The sequence below is a fragment of the Chroicocephalus ridibundus genome, chromosome 1 (genome assembly GCF_963924245.1).
Source record: "Chroicocephalus ridibundus chromosome 1, bChrRid1.1, whole genome shotgun sequence".
Classification (NCBI taxonomy): domain Eukaryota; kingdom Metazoa; phylum Chordata; class Aves; order Charadriiformes; family Laridae; genus Chroicocephalus; species Chroicocephalus ridibundus.
Window position 1 is genome coordinate 78,258,570 of NC_086284.1, and position 12,868 is coordinate 78,271,437.

The 12,868-nt window shown below is 48.6% G+C and overlaps 1 protein-coding gene across 4 annotated transcripts in view; it reads right to left on the reverse strand.

The window, feature by feature from the left end:
• Positions 1-11,423, reverse strand: part of ZBED1 (zinc finger BED-type containing 1) — a 59,106-nt gene extending 47,683 nt beyond the window's left edge. For 2 of the 4 annotated variants that reach the window (XM_063340831.1, XM_063340811.1), the window contains exon 1: positions 10,930-11,423. The gene's annotated coding sequence lies outside the window, so the exon portion shown is untranslated. Of the gene's footprint in view, positions 1-7,340; positions 7,473-9,242; positions 10,123-10,929 lie in introns of those variants that run through there. The other 2 variants (XM_063340821.1, XR_010071921.1) reach the window with 2 other exon arrangements.
• Positions 11,424-12,868: the final 1,445 nt, after the last annotated feature.

A 12,868-nucleotide genomic window follows, 5' to 3' on the forward strand; every position in this document is an offset into this window, starting at 1 on the left:
ATTAAGAGAAAAATAAATGGATTTCACAGTTCAAGCATCTGTTCTACTCATAAAACTGTAGCTCAAAGAGAAATGAAGTTACAGCACCAGTGCAGGCATCACAGGAATGTGAGACAGGTTATTCACAGGCTTAAGTCAGCCAACAGCTATCTTAGAAATGGCAAATTAGGAAATACATCTTACTACGCAGCTGAAGATGTTATTTAATAAAATATGCATTAAACACATTGATACGTGCCCACACTGGGTGACAACATCGGGTTCTTAAGGCACTCTAAATTTAGTATTGTGCATTTGAGCTTGTCTTCAAGCCTGCACCAAAGGGTGACTGCCACAGCACAGCCCGTCCTGAAGTCACGGTCTGGCTCTGCACCTCCTCTCCTCGTCAGACACTGGATAGCCCCTGTCAGGGCTGACTCTTTGTCTTCAAAGTGTCTCCATGCGAGAAACGCATCACAAGGCCTGGCATTCCCAGACTTTCCTGGGGTTTGCAAGTTCCCAAAGGATTTGCCTGCCATCCATCCACCCATCCATTCATCCATCCATCCATCCATCCATCCATCCATCCATCCATCCAGGCTATACTATACACTAATTTCTTGTTCCAGCTATTAGTGAGGTGTCCTGCAAAACTTTTCTCACCCCCCAAAGCGCAGCTGCCACCAGTACACCCCAACCAGGATGCTGGCTGTCAATTAGCCCCTCTCCTTGCTGAATCTCAAGAGGCTTTTAGTTATTTTCACAGTTACAACAAGAATCACTTGATTTCTCTAATCATCTAGAGGACCTGTATAATAGGTTCAGTTTGCGTAGCTGACATTCATAAAAATAGCAGTAGCATACCCACAAGCTTATCCAGGAACAACTCCTTTTTGGTGCATACAGAGGTTCTTCAGAGTGCTGGTTCTTTCACTCGCGCTTACCTTTCTTCCGTGAAATCTACTGAACCAAAGGCACGCATTACATGGCTACATTTTTCAACAATATACCATGAACACCTTTTCCTCAGGAGGCAGCAGTTTGCCTTTTAATTTAGCAACGTTTTACACAGAACACAGGTTGCACATTATTAATAAGCACTATTAGTTTTAAGGTCTGTGTGCCACATCCATCACTGCCAAATCAGTTAAAAAAAAATAAGGGCACTTGGCTACACGGGCTGAAGAGCGACAGAGGTGGCTGGATGTCATCCTAGCTACATCACTTACTGGACCGCTGCTGTCTGCAGCCTGAGGAAGGACTTCAACCCTTTATTAACGCATGTATGTATTCTCAGAACCAAAGCCTTTGCTAACCGAAATTGGCACCGCTCCACTGGAGTCAGCTGAGTGTTTGTAACAAATGAACAGCTCCTCCACAGCAAGCGAAATTTTGCCTTCCTTTATGTATCATCCCACATGCCCATAGGATTTTGCCTATGTGATTAAAAGAGAATGACTCAGAATAGCGGCTGCAGTGTCTTCCAAGCCTCCTCCCACCTCCTCTGTTGTGCTCTACCTTCCAGCTGACCTTATTAGTAAAGCCAGAATTAAGAGAAGAAACCTTCGGCTGATGGAAAGGGTAATACTAGTTCATAATAACTGTCACACATTTATCCTTGGAAGCCACAGCACCTCCAGCACACTCAAGTTATGTGAATTTGGTCTCAATGTCTTGTTCCTGGGACAGGAACAGTCAAACATTTAATTCCTAAGTTCACAGTTCTTGAATAAATGCCTGAGACAACACCATCTATACCCAGTTCATTCACCTGAGTACTCTGTAAAATTTTAGAACAGGAATCGTCATGTGAATTTAATAAACAATACAGGATCATGCTGCTTCATACATTATTTAGTTTTAGAACTAAGAGAGCTTTCATAAACTCACCTAAAAAGCAAGTTTTCTCTTCTCTTCCACCTTTAATTTAAAACCTCTCCAGGCTTGTAAGCCCACATGAGAGAAAAAATTAAAGTCACTTCAGAAATCTCCAAAATAGCAGTTTATGCATTCAAATATGTTAACAGTCTGCATTGTTGTTTTGTTTTTTTTCTAAGCTCAAAATGTTTTTCATCATGATTTGACACATCTTCAACTAAAAAAATCAACCGAGGTATACAAATGCGGCTTTCCATGAGTTTAATAATGGGGGTGGCAGTGAGTCCGAGTACGAACACGAGAGAATCAAAGTTTGAACCCCTGACATCAGCTACACTGCAGCTCTCATTAGTTTTGGATTTGCACTGAAAATCATTACTCTTGATTGCCTACTCTTGTAAATTTGGAATAAACTTGAGTGTACACTGAAACGTCAGAAGAAAGCAGGTCCACTAGCGCCTTGTGGGACTTCCCACTCTCACCGGCGCCTGCCCACCATCCAGTAGGGCAGGCAGTGGTCTGGCACAAAACTGAGCGCTGAGGAGAAGGCTTTTTCTACCTGGGGAGAAAAAAAAGCTACAATGGCCTTTTGCATGAAGTGCCTTATTCCTTGTTAGTATTCTGTTCTCCACCTAAATATAAACTGTGAGTGGCCTAGGCATGAGATGACAGGTTTGATGCTGAAGCGTGCAGTTCCCATGGGATTGGTTTTCTCTTCAAAGCAGTTCGCATTCAAGCCAGGCAGTACCTGAAAATCCTACTGTACCTACTACCTGTATGGACATTATAGTTAACGTAACAGGCTTTGTACAGCTGAAGACAGAAGACAAACACAAAGTAAGATAAAAATTAGACAAGATTACGGAAAATATTATACTGCACAAGGGTATGCCCAGCATGATTATATTGTAGTCAGAGCCATGTAACTGAATTAATTTCCAGTTCCCAGAAATGTGCTAGAGTCCCCACAGAGGTGTAAGAATTAAACAGGCTATAAGTACATTGTGATTTTTGTCTTCAACCTTCAGGCTACTGTTATCTGTGATAGCTTCATTCTCCACACACATATCAGCACAGTGGTCATTCTGCTCTAGCGATGCGCTGCCGTGTACCACTTCAGCTCCAGACCGCGCCATACCCAGAAGTGTTGTGAGGGAGCTGTAAGTGTAAAATGTAAGGATGTTACATGTCAGGCTACTGGGAACAGATCCCCACTCTGACCCAGTCCCAGTTCTGCGCCTCCACCTTTTTGGTTTACCTAACTAGCATACGTTAAGAGTTAAGGGAGAGAGTGCGTTACAACAAGCAAGCCAGTGCTCACTCCAGTAGAAGACTCTCAAGAGTACATGGGTCACAGGATCGTACACTCCTAGGATAATTCAATGTGGAAGGGACCTCAGCAGGTCTGTAGTCCACTCTACTGCTCAAAGCAGGGCCAGCTTTGAGGTCAGACCACATTGCTCAAGGGGTCTTGAAAACATCCAAGGATGGAGACTACACAACTCTGGGCAAATCTGCCTGAGTGTACTCATCAGGAAAAAGTTTTTCCTTACATCCCATCCAAACCTCCCTTACTTCAATTTATGACCATTGTCTCTTATACTCTCCCAATGCACCACTGTTAAGACCCCAGCTCCATCTCTTTGGTGACCTCTTCTAGACACTGCAGGCAGTGGTACTCTTAGGTGCCCCCAAAGCCATGCCTTCTGCAGGCTGACCCAGCCCAGCTTCCCCAGCCGCTCCTCGCAGGGCAAATGCTCCGGCCCCCACTGCCTCCTCTGCTGAGCCCCCTCCAGTTTGTCCATGTCTACCCTGTGCTGGGAGGACCAAAACCAAGCATAGTGTCTAGACGTGGTCTAACAAGTGCTGTGTACAGGGGGATCATCCCTTCCCTCAGTCTATGGGGTATGTTTCTGCTCATACCGCCCTGGAGGCTGTTGGTGGCCTTTGCCTCCATGGCACACTGCTGGCTCACATCCACCTCACTGCCCACCACCATGCCAGGACTGCTTCCCCAGCTCCCCAGCCCATCCATCCCCAGCTGGTGGTGTTGCAGAGACTCTTCCTGCCATGCTGCAGGACCCAACATATCACTTTGCCGAGTTTCATGAGGTTCTTGTTGGCCTGTTCTTCCAGCCTGCCTAGGTCTTCCTGACTGGCAGCTCTGCCCTTGGGTCTGTTGGCTGGTGCCCCCAATTTGGCATCACCTGCAAAGAGAAGAGTGCTCTCTGTCACCTTCTACAGGTTGAGAGACAGAGGAAAAGCAAGTGTTGGAGAGTACCCTGCCTGTTGCCACTGAACTGCAAGGTGGCTTTAAAAAGTCACTGGATCCCCCCCCATAGCTTTCTTTCTCCATACGTGAAATGTGGATGGCAGATCTAGAACGCTCCAGGCAGAACCCCAAGAGCCTTGGAAGAAAATTTCTATTTAGATCTTGGTACCATTAATTGTTATCGTCATTATTGCTACTTGCTTTCTGAGGTCACAAGTTTGTTCCCAAGCAGGGGTTAACAGAACTCATAGGAATTTGCAGGGAATACTCTGACAGGTCCTTGTAAAGATGTGTTATGAAGGTTTTACCTCCTCTGACTTCATAGATTGGCAGTGCTCAGATTCCTGCAAATCCTACGCTCTTTCGTGCCAGAATCCTCAAACTGAGGTGAATACTGAGGCTGCGGTGGCCGGAGGGCAGAGGCTGGTAGGTGCCCTAATGTTCCACCTCTCTGCTTCATTGTATCAATGAATAAATGTATACTCCTTAGCTCTTAATTCACATTACAGTTCAATTATGCTATGTCAGTCACTGGAAACATATACTGATGACTGTCTTTCTGTGTGCTCACAGTGTCTTCCTTTTACCTTCACCGATACCGAGACTTCATTAAACTCCCCCTTAGTTAGAGTCCCCAGTAAGCGTGTCAGAATGGTATTACAGCAGAAAATAAAAACAAGTCACTAGAATGGAGATTGACTGTAAACGGTTTTAAGCCCACTTATACATAGACATCTCACAAGGGTGGTAATGATAATATGTTCAAAAGTACATTAATTGGAAGAGCTATGTAAGAAACACGGCCTGCAAGGTAGCTAACTATGTGCTATGTATTTTGCATGAAGACCACAACTTAATGAAGCCACTGTTCTATGTTTGCTGTAGGTATCGTGATCAGTTTGCTGGGTATTCATTTAATAGGGTTCACAGCGCACGCAGCCCACCACTGAAATGGCTACTGAATAGCAAATAAAATCTTCTTCATTTGCCCAGTTTTACCCCAATATGTAATAAATATGGAAGAGGCTATTCATACAAAAGGCGCTTTTTTTTTTTCCCGAGCCCTCGGTACATACATTCCCCTGTTCCACGCAAACCCAAACATTCTCTCAGGCAGGCTTTATATAAAACACCATAATACCCAAAAAGCATCATAGTCACGTAACGGGTTTCACTGGGCATAAGTTCTAGCACTCGTAACTTCAGGGGGTTTCTTTCCTCCTTTGCGCTTAAAGACATAAGTACAAAAGATGTATTACATGAAAGATCTGCACTTTTGTAAGAAGGTGTCGGCTGTTACTGGTTTTAGCCAAAATATTACAATTCTGCTATCTTCTCTCCGAGATGCTCTTTTCTCAGATATATTTCTTGGTCATAATAGGTTAATTGCCTAATAGGCTTTTTCCCTAGTACCTGAGGGCTTTGTCTCTTTGAGGTCAGTGGAAAAAACAAGACATAAAATCTATTTGTTATTAATGCATTTCTTCTAGCCCATAAAACCTGAACTCATTTTTCCAAAGTGAACAGAGTGTTAGCATTGTCTTTGTAAGAATGATTCATTTCTAATTTCGGTGTACAGTATCACTCATGTTTGATCACAAAGTCCTCAAGAAAACTATTGGGTTTTAAAATGAATGCATATTGGGCAATAATAGAGCCAGGTTTCAAGGATACAGGAATAAAATCATCCATGTAAAGATCCTCAGCTCATTCTACAGATGCAGATTTCTAATTCCATCACATAGATTGCACATATGTATGTGCACATATACACACACACACACATATATATATGTACATACATTTTCTGTGTATGTGGCAATGAAAGTGGCAATTTTTGTCCTGTGAGCTTAGCATTTTGCTCCGTATTAGTTGCACTTTTTAAAATTTGAATACTCTGGAGTCTCTCTTCGTCCATCTTGATGTAAAATTCTTGCTTCTTTCTTTTCCCGTTCCTTTTTTCTTTCTTAATCAGTCACAATCAATTTTTTTCTGCATCTTTTTCACAACCATAATCCACATTCATAACATGTTCTACAAAGAAACTCCGAATGTCGCCTTATTGGTACCCTTTACATATGATTCAATCTAATGGTGACTCGTGAAGACGCCAGTAACAATTTTTAGCATTCCAAAGTAGTACATCAAAACATTTGAAATAAGGATGTAATTCGCAGCAGCAGCCAGTGTTATGAGCCCCTCCAAGCTGAAGCTCAAATTTGCTCATTTGGGTAAAATTCTGAAAGCTATCGGAGTGCCTCTAACAAGAGGAGAAGCCACTGTGCAACTATATGAACTGTATTAGCCATGCATATTAAAAGCAGCACGCTAAAATAAATTTTTTAAAAAGGCTATTTTAAAGGATATGTACTTGAAAAACCTAGCCGAATGTAGAACAACAAATAAGCGAGTGTGTGCTGCTTTCCAACACACTCATCATCCTGTCAGCCCACTTCAGGAAAATCAATCCGTGCAGTTTGTCTGCAAACGGCGCTATGCACTAAATAGTCACCGTTCAGCGGATTGCCGCTGAGGAGGGGAAGGGGAAAACACTCGTGCATCGAAGCAAAACTGTTGAGAAACGACAGAGGAACTTCTCCATACGTCTGGACGTCCAGTTCCAGCCCCGAAGCAGTGCCGCGCAGGGTGGGGGGGGTCGAACGGTAGGTCAGTACCCCGTGTGCGCGCAGAACCTGCTCTTTAGGGGAAGGGCAAATGCTCCTGTTCTTTGCAACCCCATTCCACCACCACCCGAGGCTGTATTAACATTACCGGTGCCAAGATGGTTATTCCAGCAAGGCAAGAAGAAAAGACATGGCCTGCTCATGCCACAGGTGTAACATGCATGTTACAGCGGCGCCGTATGCCCTAATGCGGCCCCAAAATTTGTCATTTAAACGGCCCTGCCAGTTTCAAGTGTTATAATCATGGCATAAATCACATAATTAATCCCCACAATCCCAAATCCAAGCTGTTTATAACCATATAAATCATACTGAGTGCTCGTCACGTTACCAAAAATCGAAGGGTCACAGACGTTAAGGCCCTGAGGAACCACTACCAAATCGTCGTGTGTGACCCCTTGCGTAAAACAGACAGCTAAAAATCACTTCTGCGTCCAGCCCTCCACTAAGTGGGGCTGGAGCCACGTGGGGCAGATCTACGTGTCCGGCCTGACAGCAGCCTGAAGGTTTCTCTACTTCACACTCACCTGGAGGGGAAAAGGTACAGCCAAGCACTCCTGTGACACAAGGACATCGGGAGGATGCAGCTCTGGTCGTCCCAGGACCTTGGCTACCCTTGTGTCTCTGCGCTGGAATGATCTTCAGTGCTCATTTTAAGCCTGTTTTAGGGAAATGGTGTAAGATGCACAGAGGGCAGACCATGAAGACGCTGACCCTTATTAATCCATTTCATGGGGAAGGAACTAGAAAATAAGCAAACCTGCGATCTGCATTGTCCGGTTACTTTTCTGTGCCACTTCCAGAAAATATTTAAAAAACCTTCAGGGAATTTGCCTGAATAGGGATTGAGTAAAGAAAGACTTATCCACAAACATACGGCATGTCAAAGTGAGACGTGACAGGGTTCCTGGGACCATGCTGTAGCACGCTGCCTTGCAGGAGGAATTAATCCATAAAATTCATTACACTTCTGCTGATGAAGCAGTGGCATCTTCTTCACAGTCTTTTTCACACAAAAAGGCAAAGCGTTGAAATATCCTTTTACACGATGCTTGAATAGCCTATTGAATTGCTTTTGGACTAGTAACACACTTTCAGCCTATGACATTACCAATTTTTGCAATATGGTAAAGATTTCTCTTGTCTCAAGTAGGTACATGACAACAGGTTGCCTTTACCTTGAAGAAAGGCACTACTCATGACGTTACAACCCATCTTATGGCAAAAAATGCTTACAGGTGATCTATATCTACCTGATACTATTGCACTCCTCGCCTCAGTCGCATATCACAGATATTCAGCTATCACCTCCAAAACACTAGAATATACTAGGAGAGAGCAATCTGGTGATAATTGTTGAATTGGGGCAGAAGCACCTAATGAAACTAAATAGAAACAAAATTGTCACCAAACTTCTGAGTAAGCAAGTCAATAAATATAAAAATAAGGTTTGTAGACACTCCACTGTAACCGACTTGGCCTCGTTGACTGTTTCAGTAGTTCTCTCTACTTCGGTAACATCCTGCTCTTTCAAATCCACATGCAAATCTCCCAATATTTTTCTGACTCCGTCAAAACCAACTGCAAAATTCCACGCTGACCTCAGCAAGGCCAGGATTTCACCCTGTTACATGCAATAGGAATAGGTGGGTTTCATATTTTCAGGATTTTGCATTTGTTAATACACAATAATGAACACACATAGTATCGATCCAGCACCGACGTATCCGTGACTTCAAATATAAATCAAATGTGATACTGCTAATCATTGCTTCGCTTATTTTTCAGTTGTGCTAGGCTGGAAAATACCCCTTAGTGTTTATACAAATGCATATATACATATTTATAAATAAACACATATATATTAACCTTATTTAGAATAAAAGCTGTTAGAAAAAAAGTATTTTCTACATCCTGTCTCCTAGAAACTATATGCTTAAAATAATAATGAGCCAGCCGGGAACACTAATGGTCAGACAATAACTAAATAGACTATTTCACAGTTTCTGCAAATATTAAGCTGATTAACATTAGTTGTGACGGGTACTATAAAATATGTTCGGTCGTATCAACGCTTCAGGCATTTAATCAGATGCACACATATCTGTCAACATTTCAAGTTTCACGAAAAGCATTTTTATTTACCATGTTCTGTCCAGTTCTATAACTAACGGTTTGAAATACCATTTCCCGTGAAATAATTAACACTAAATGGCAAAGCCTCTATAACCGTGTCGCCCGCTAGCTCCTGCCAGCTGGGAGAGGGGCAGAAGGTGCGCGCTGCTGTTAATTCCGAAGGGAACATGTGACACAACCTGACATGTCAAAGTGTGAAGAGGTTTTTGCCACTTAGCTAAAAACAAGTTCACCGACTGGTGAAACTGGAAAAAAAAAAAGAAAGAAAGAAGAGGAATTGCAGGTTATTTTATTTCTACATAATTAAACGCATGAGGAAAACAGAGCTATGGCCATTTTTAAATGCCTTTAAGAGCTTCCCCCTCCTCCTCCCTTCTTCCCTTGCTTTTCAGAGCTGTTGAGTAACAGACATTTCAGAGTGTGCACGGGGGAAGTAAACATGCATCACTACTGTAGTTGCAGGGCAAGGAAACATTGATGTCACTGCTGCTATAATCACATTAGTAGGGTGCGTTAACGGTAATGTCATGTTTGATCAACTAGTCAGGTCAAAAGCCCTTCGAAACACAATCTGAACAGAAGCACAACCCAAAATGGCAAGACAATCGACTTCCGAACAGTTTCCTTCCAAACGCAGACCCCTGTCACAAAGGTGAGCTTTCGGTCACCGACACTCAATGTCAAACCATCCTCAATCACACAACTACACTTTACACTTGGCTACGTCCCCCGTTTCCCCTCCCTTTAAAACCGAATTTGATTTTTCTCTTATTCCCTGTGGCGTATGTGCACCCGCGCCCTGCGGAGTCCGGATCCATCCCCGCCAGGGATAACGCATGCAGCTGGAGTTTGCTGGGAGCTTGTCTGTCAAGGACAGAAACATCGACAGCCCGAGTGTTTAGGACCAGTTTTCTTTCAGTAGGTCTTTTTCACTTCAAACACAATGTGTTGCCGTCTCTCCCCTTTAGCATCCAGTATTCCATACAACCAAACGATAGGAGCAGCAATAGCCAACGACAAATCCTTTCAGGTGGGAAAAGGGCCGGGCAGGATACGTCCCCTGGAGTGTCCCAGCGTGCTCGGCACATATGTGTTCATCGATTGCGTACTTTTTTATCAACATTTTCTGACATTGCCAGGCTTGGGCACGTGTTTAACCCTTGAGCGTTAACCCTTTTTGCAGAGAGTAGCATGTAGGAAACCCAGCGTCGGTGAGACCTGACAAGGACCGCTGCCATCCACAACTTCCCACGCACATTTTTCCGTTATCACCCTCACCTCCCTTCCACCAACCTGCCCCGGGGAAGGGGAAACTCATCCCGCCTCGCACCCCCTCCCCGAAGTCTGCCTGCCGGTGCCCCGCCGGGTACCCGACATCTTCCCCGTCGTTTTCCGTTACTTCCCCGCTTTGCCCCCGGGGCTGGCAAAGCTCAGGCTTTCCCCTCTATCCCCTGGGCTCACCTTTTCGGTCTGCCTGGCGGCGCAGCCACCGCCTGCATACCAATGTGGGGCCGCAAAGGCAGCGCGGCGGCGGCCGCCCGCCGCCCTCCCGCACCGCACCGCACCGCACCGCGCCGCGCCGCGCCCGGCCCCGCCGCTCCCGCCGCCGCGCTGCTTTTCGCGCCTTTGTCACCTCGATGCGTTTAAAGCGGGAAGGGGGACACGGGGAGGGGGGACAGGCACAATTCACCCCGGCCAGCAGGACGGGTCCTGCTTGTCCCCTGGGGCGGGCATGCCTGCGCGCAGCGGGCGCTCAGTCACGCACATCTGCCGGGCTCTGGCTGTTGTCTCTGCGTGTGTGTGCGCGGCGTGGGGAGCGTGTGCCACATCCCTGTGCGTGTGTGTGAGGAGCGTGTGAGTGTGTGAGTGTGCCTGCGAGGGGAGCGGAGCGGGGCGGGAGGGAGGGAGGGAGGGAGGGAAGGAGGGAGGCAGCCCCGCCGCACCCGCGCATCCCCCGCGCCGCGGAGAGCGGAGACTCACCGGGTCACCCTGGTCTCTGAAGGTCAAGCTCAGGTTGGTTTCTTGATCGCAGTTGTCCTCCGGCCTCTTTCGGCTCGGCTCTTCCCTCTTTTTTTCTTTCTTTTTTTTTTTTTCCCTTTTTTTTTTTCCTCTTTTTTTTTCCTTCCCTTTCCCCTGCTCCGGCCGCGGTGGCGGCGGCTGCCGCCCGGCGGGGCTCCCGCTGCCGCTGCCGCTCCCGGCCCCGCGGGGTGAATCCCGGCTCCTAAGCCCTGGCCCCGCCGCGCCGCTCAGATCCCATGGTCGCAATCCACATCGCGGCAGATGTACCACAGAATCACGTAGAGGATCAGCAGGATGGCGAAGATGAACAAAGCCACCAGGATAGCCTTGGTCACCGGAGAGATGAGGGACTGCATGTCACCCGCGGGCCGCCGCCGTGGACAAGACGACGCGGGAACTACACGGGGACAGCGAGCGCGGACGGATCCCGCGGCCCCGCCACCGCCCCCGCCGCCGCCGCCAGCGACCCGGCGGGGACGGGCGGCCGGCGCCGAGCCGGTGTCGGTGTTGCCGGGGGCTGCCTCCTTCCCTCCCTCCCTCCCTCCCTCCCTCCTTCCCTCCCTCTCTCCCTCCCTCCCTCCCTCCCTCCCTCCCTCAGCGCCCCCGCTGCGGCGCTCCCCGGCGGGCGGGACGGGGCGGCGCGCACGGACGCCTCGGCCCCGCGGGGCGCCCGGCCATGGGCACCGCGGCCCCCGCCGCGGCTTCAAGCCCGCCCTGCGGCGGGAGGAGGGGGGCGGTCCCCGGTAAACTTAGGCGCGGGGGTGGCCCATGGGGGACAGGTGTCAAGCGCCCGGCTGCCCTGCAGGTCTCCGACGAAAGCCATCCACGGGGGAGGGGTGGGGAGGAGGGGGGGGAAGAAGTTGCGGGTGGGACGCGGGGGGCGCCGCCGCCCCCGGCCCCTTGGGAGGGGATGCTGGGGGCGGGGGGGGGACGGGGGGAGCCGCCGGCTGCGCGGGCAGCGCGGGCAGCGCGGCCGCGGCGGACTGGGACCGCGCCGGCTGGTGCGATCCGCCCAGACGAGGTTTTCCCTCCCCTCGCCGCCGCTCCCCCCCCACCTCTCCCCTTCTCCTTCTTCTCCTCCTCCTCCTCCTCCTCCTTCTCCTCCCGCCCGCCGCCCCGGTGCGTGCCGTGGTTGTAATGGCAGGGTGGTGCGAAGGAGAGGGGTTTCCTTTCCCCGACCACCCCCCACCGCCCCCACTCGGCATCTCCCCCATCCCCACGGCCCACTGGAGACAGGCTGGACCTGAGGGTGGGGAGGGCAGGTGAGGCTTGTCCCTGTTTCCTGAGCGGAAAGGTCACCCTTCCCATCCCCGATAAAATTAAAAGGTTTTTTTTTTTTTATTCTGGCAGGTCAGCACGGGTCACAACCTGCCAAGAACTCCCCCGTGGCTCTGTGGCCTTTAGTACACGCACCAAAGGCGCCACAGGACAGATAGCACAAAAATAGGACAGGAAGATGGAAATCAGATGAAAGACCATCGCTTGCACACTCACCCCTAACAGCAGCTCCGGCGCAGCCTTCAGGTCGCCCCAGAGTTCCTTAGCGCCAGAGGGGCCCATACAAGTGTCACATCACAGGCACGCCAGCCATGGTGCTCACCACCTGAAGTGTCCCCAGACACCCACCTGCCAGCCCGGCACAGCGGGCCAGGACCTGGCTCCATGGCAAGGAACGAGGTGCCCCAGGACCAGCCCTGTGTTGGGGGGCAAGCAGAGATGGCAGGCGCCCTTGCCTCGGGTCAGCCATGCAGATGGCCAGCAAGAGCACACACGGTGGGACACAGGCCGCTTGTACGGCATAAGCCACTTCTGGTGCAATGCTAGGGGTTGTCACCTTGGATGTCTAGTGGGAGCAAAAGCCAGGTGCCTCTTCACAGAAGGTATTTCAGAAGGCTGGATT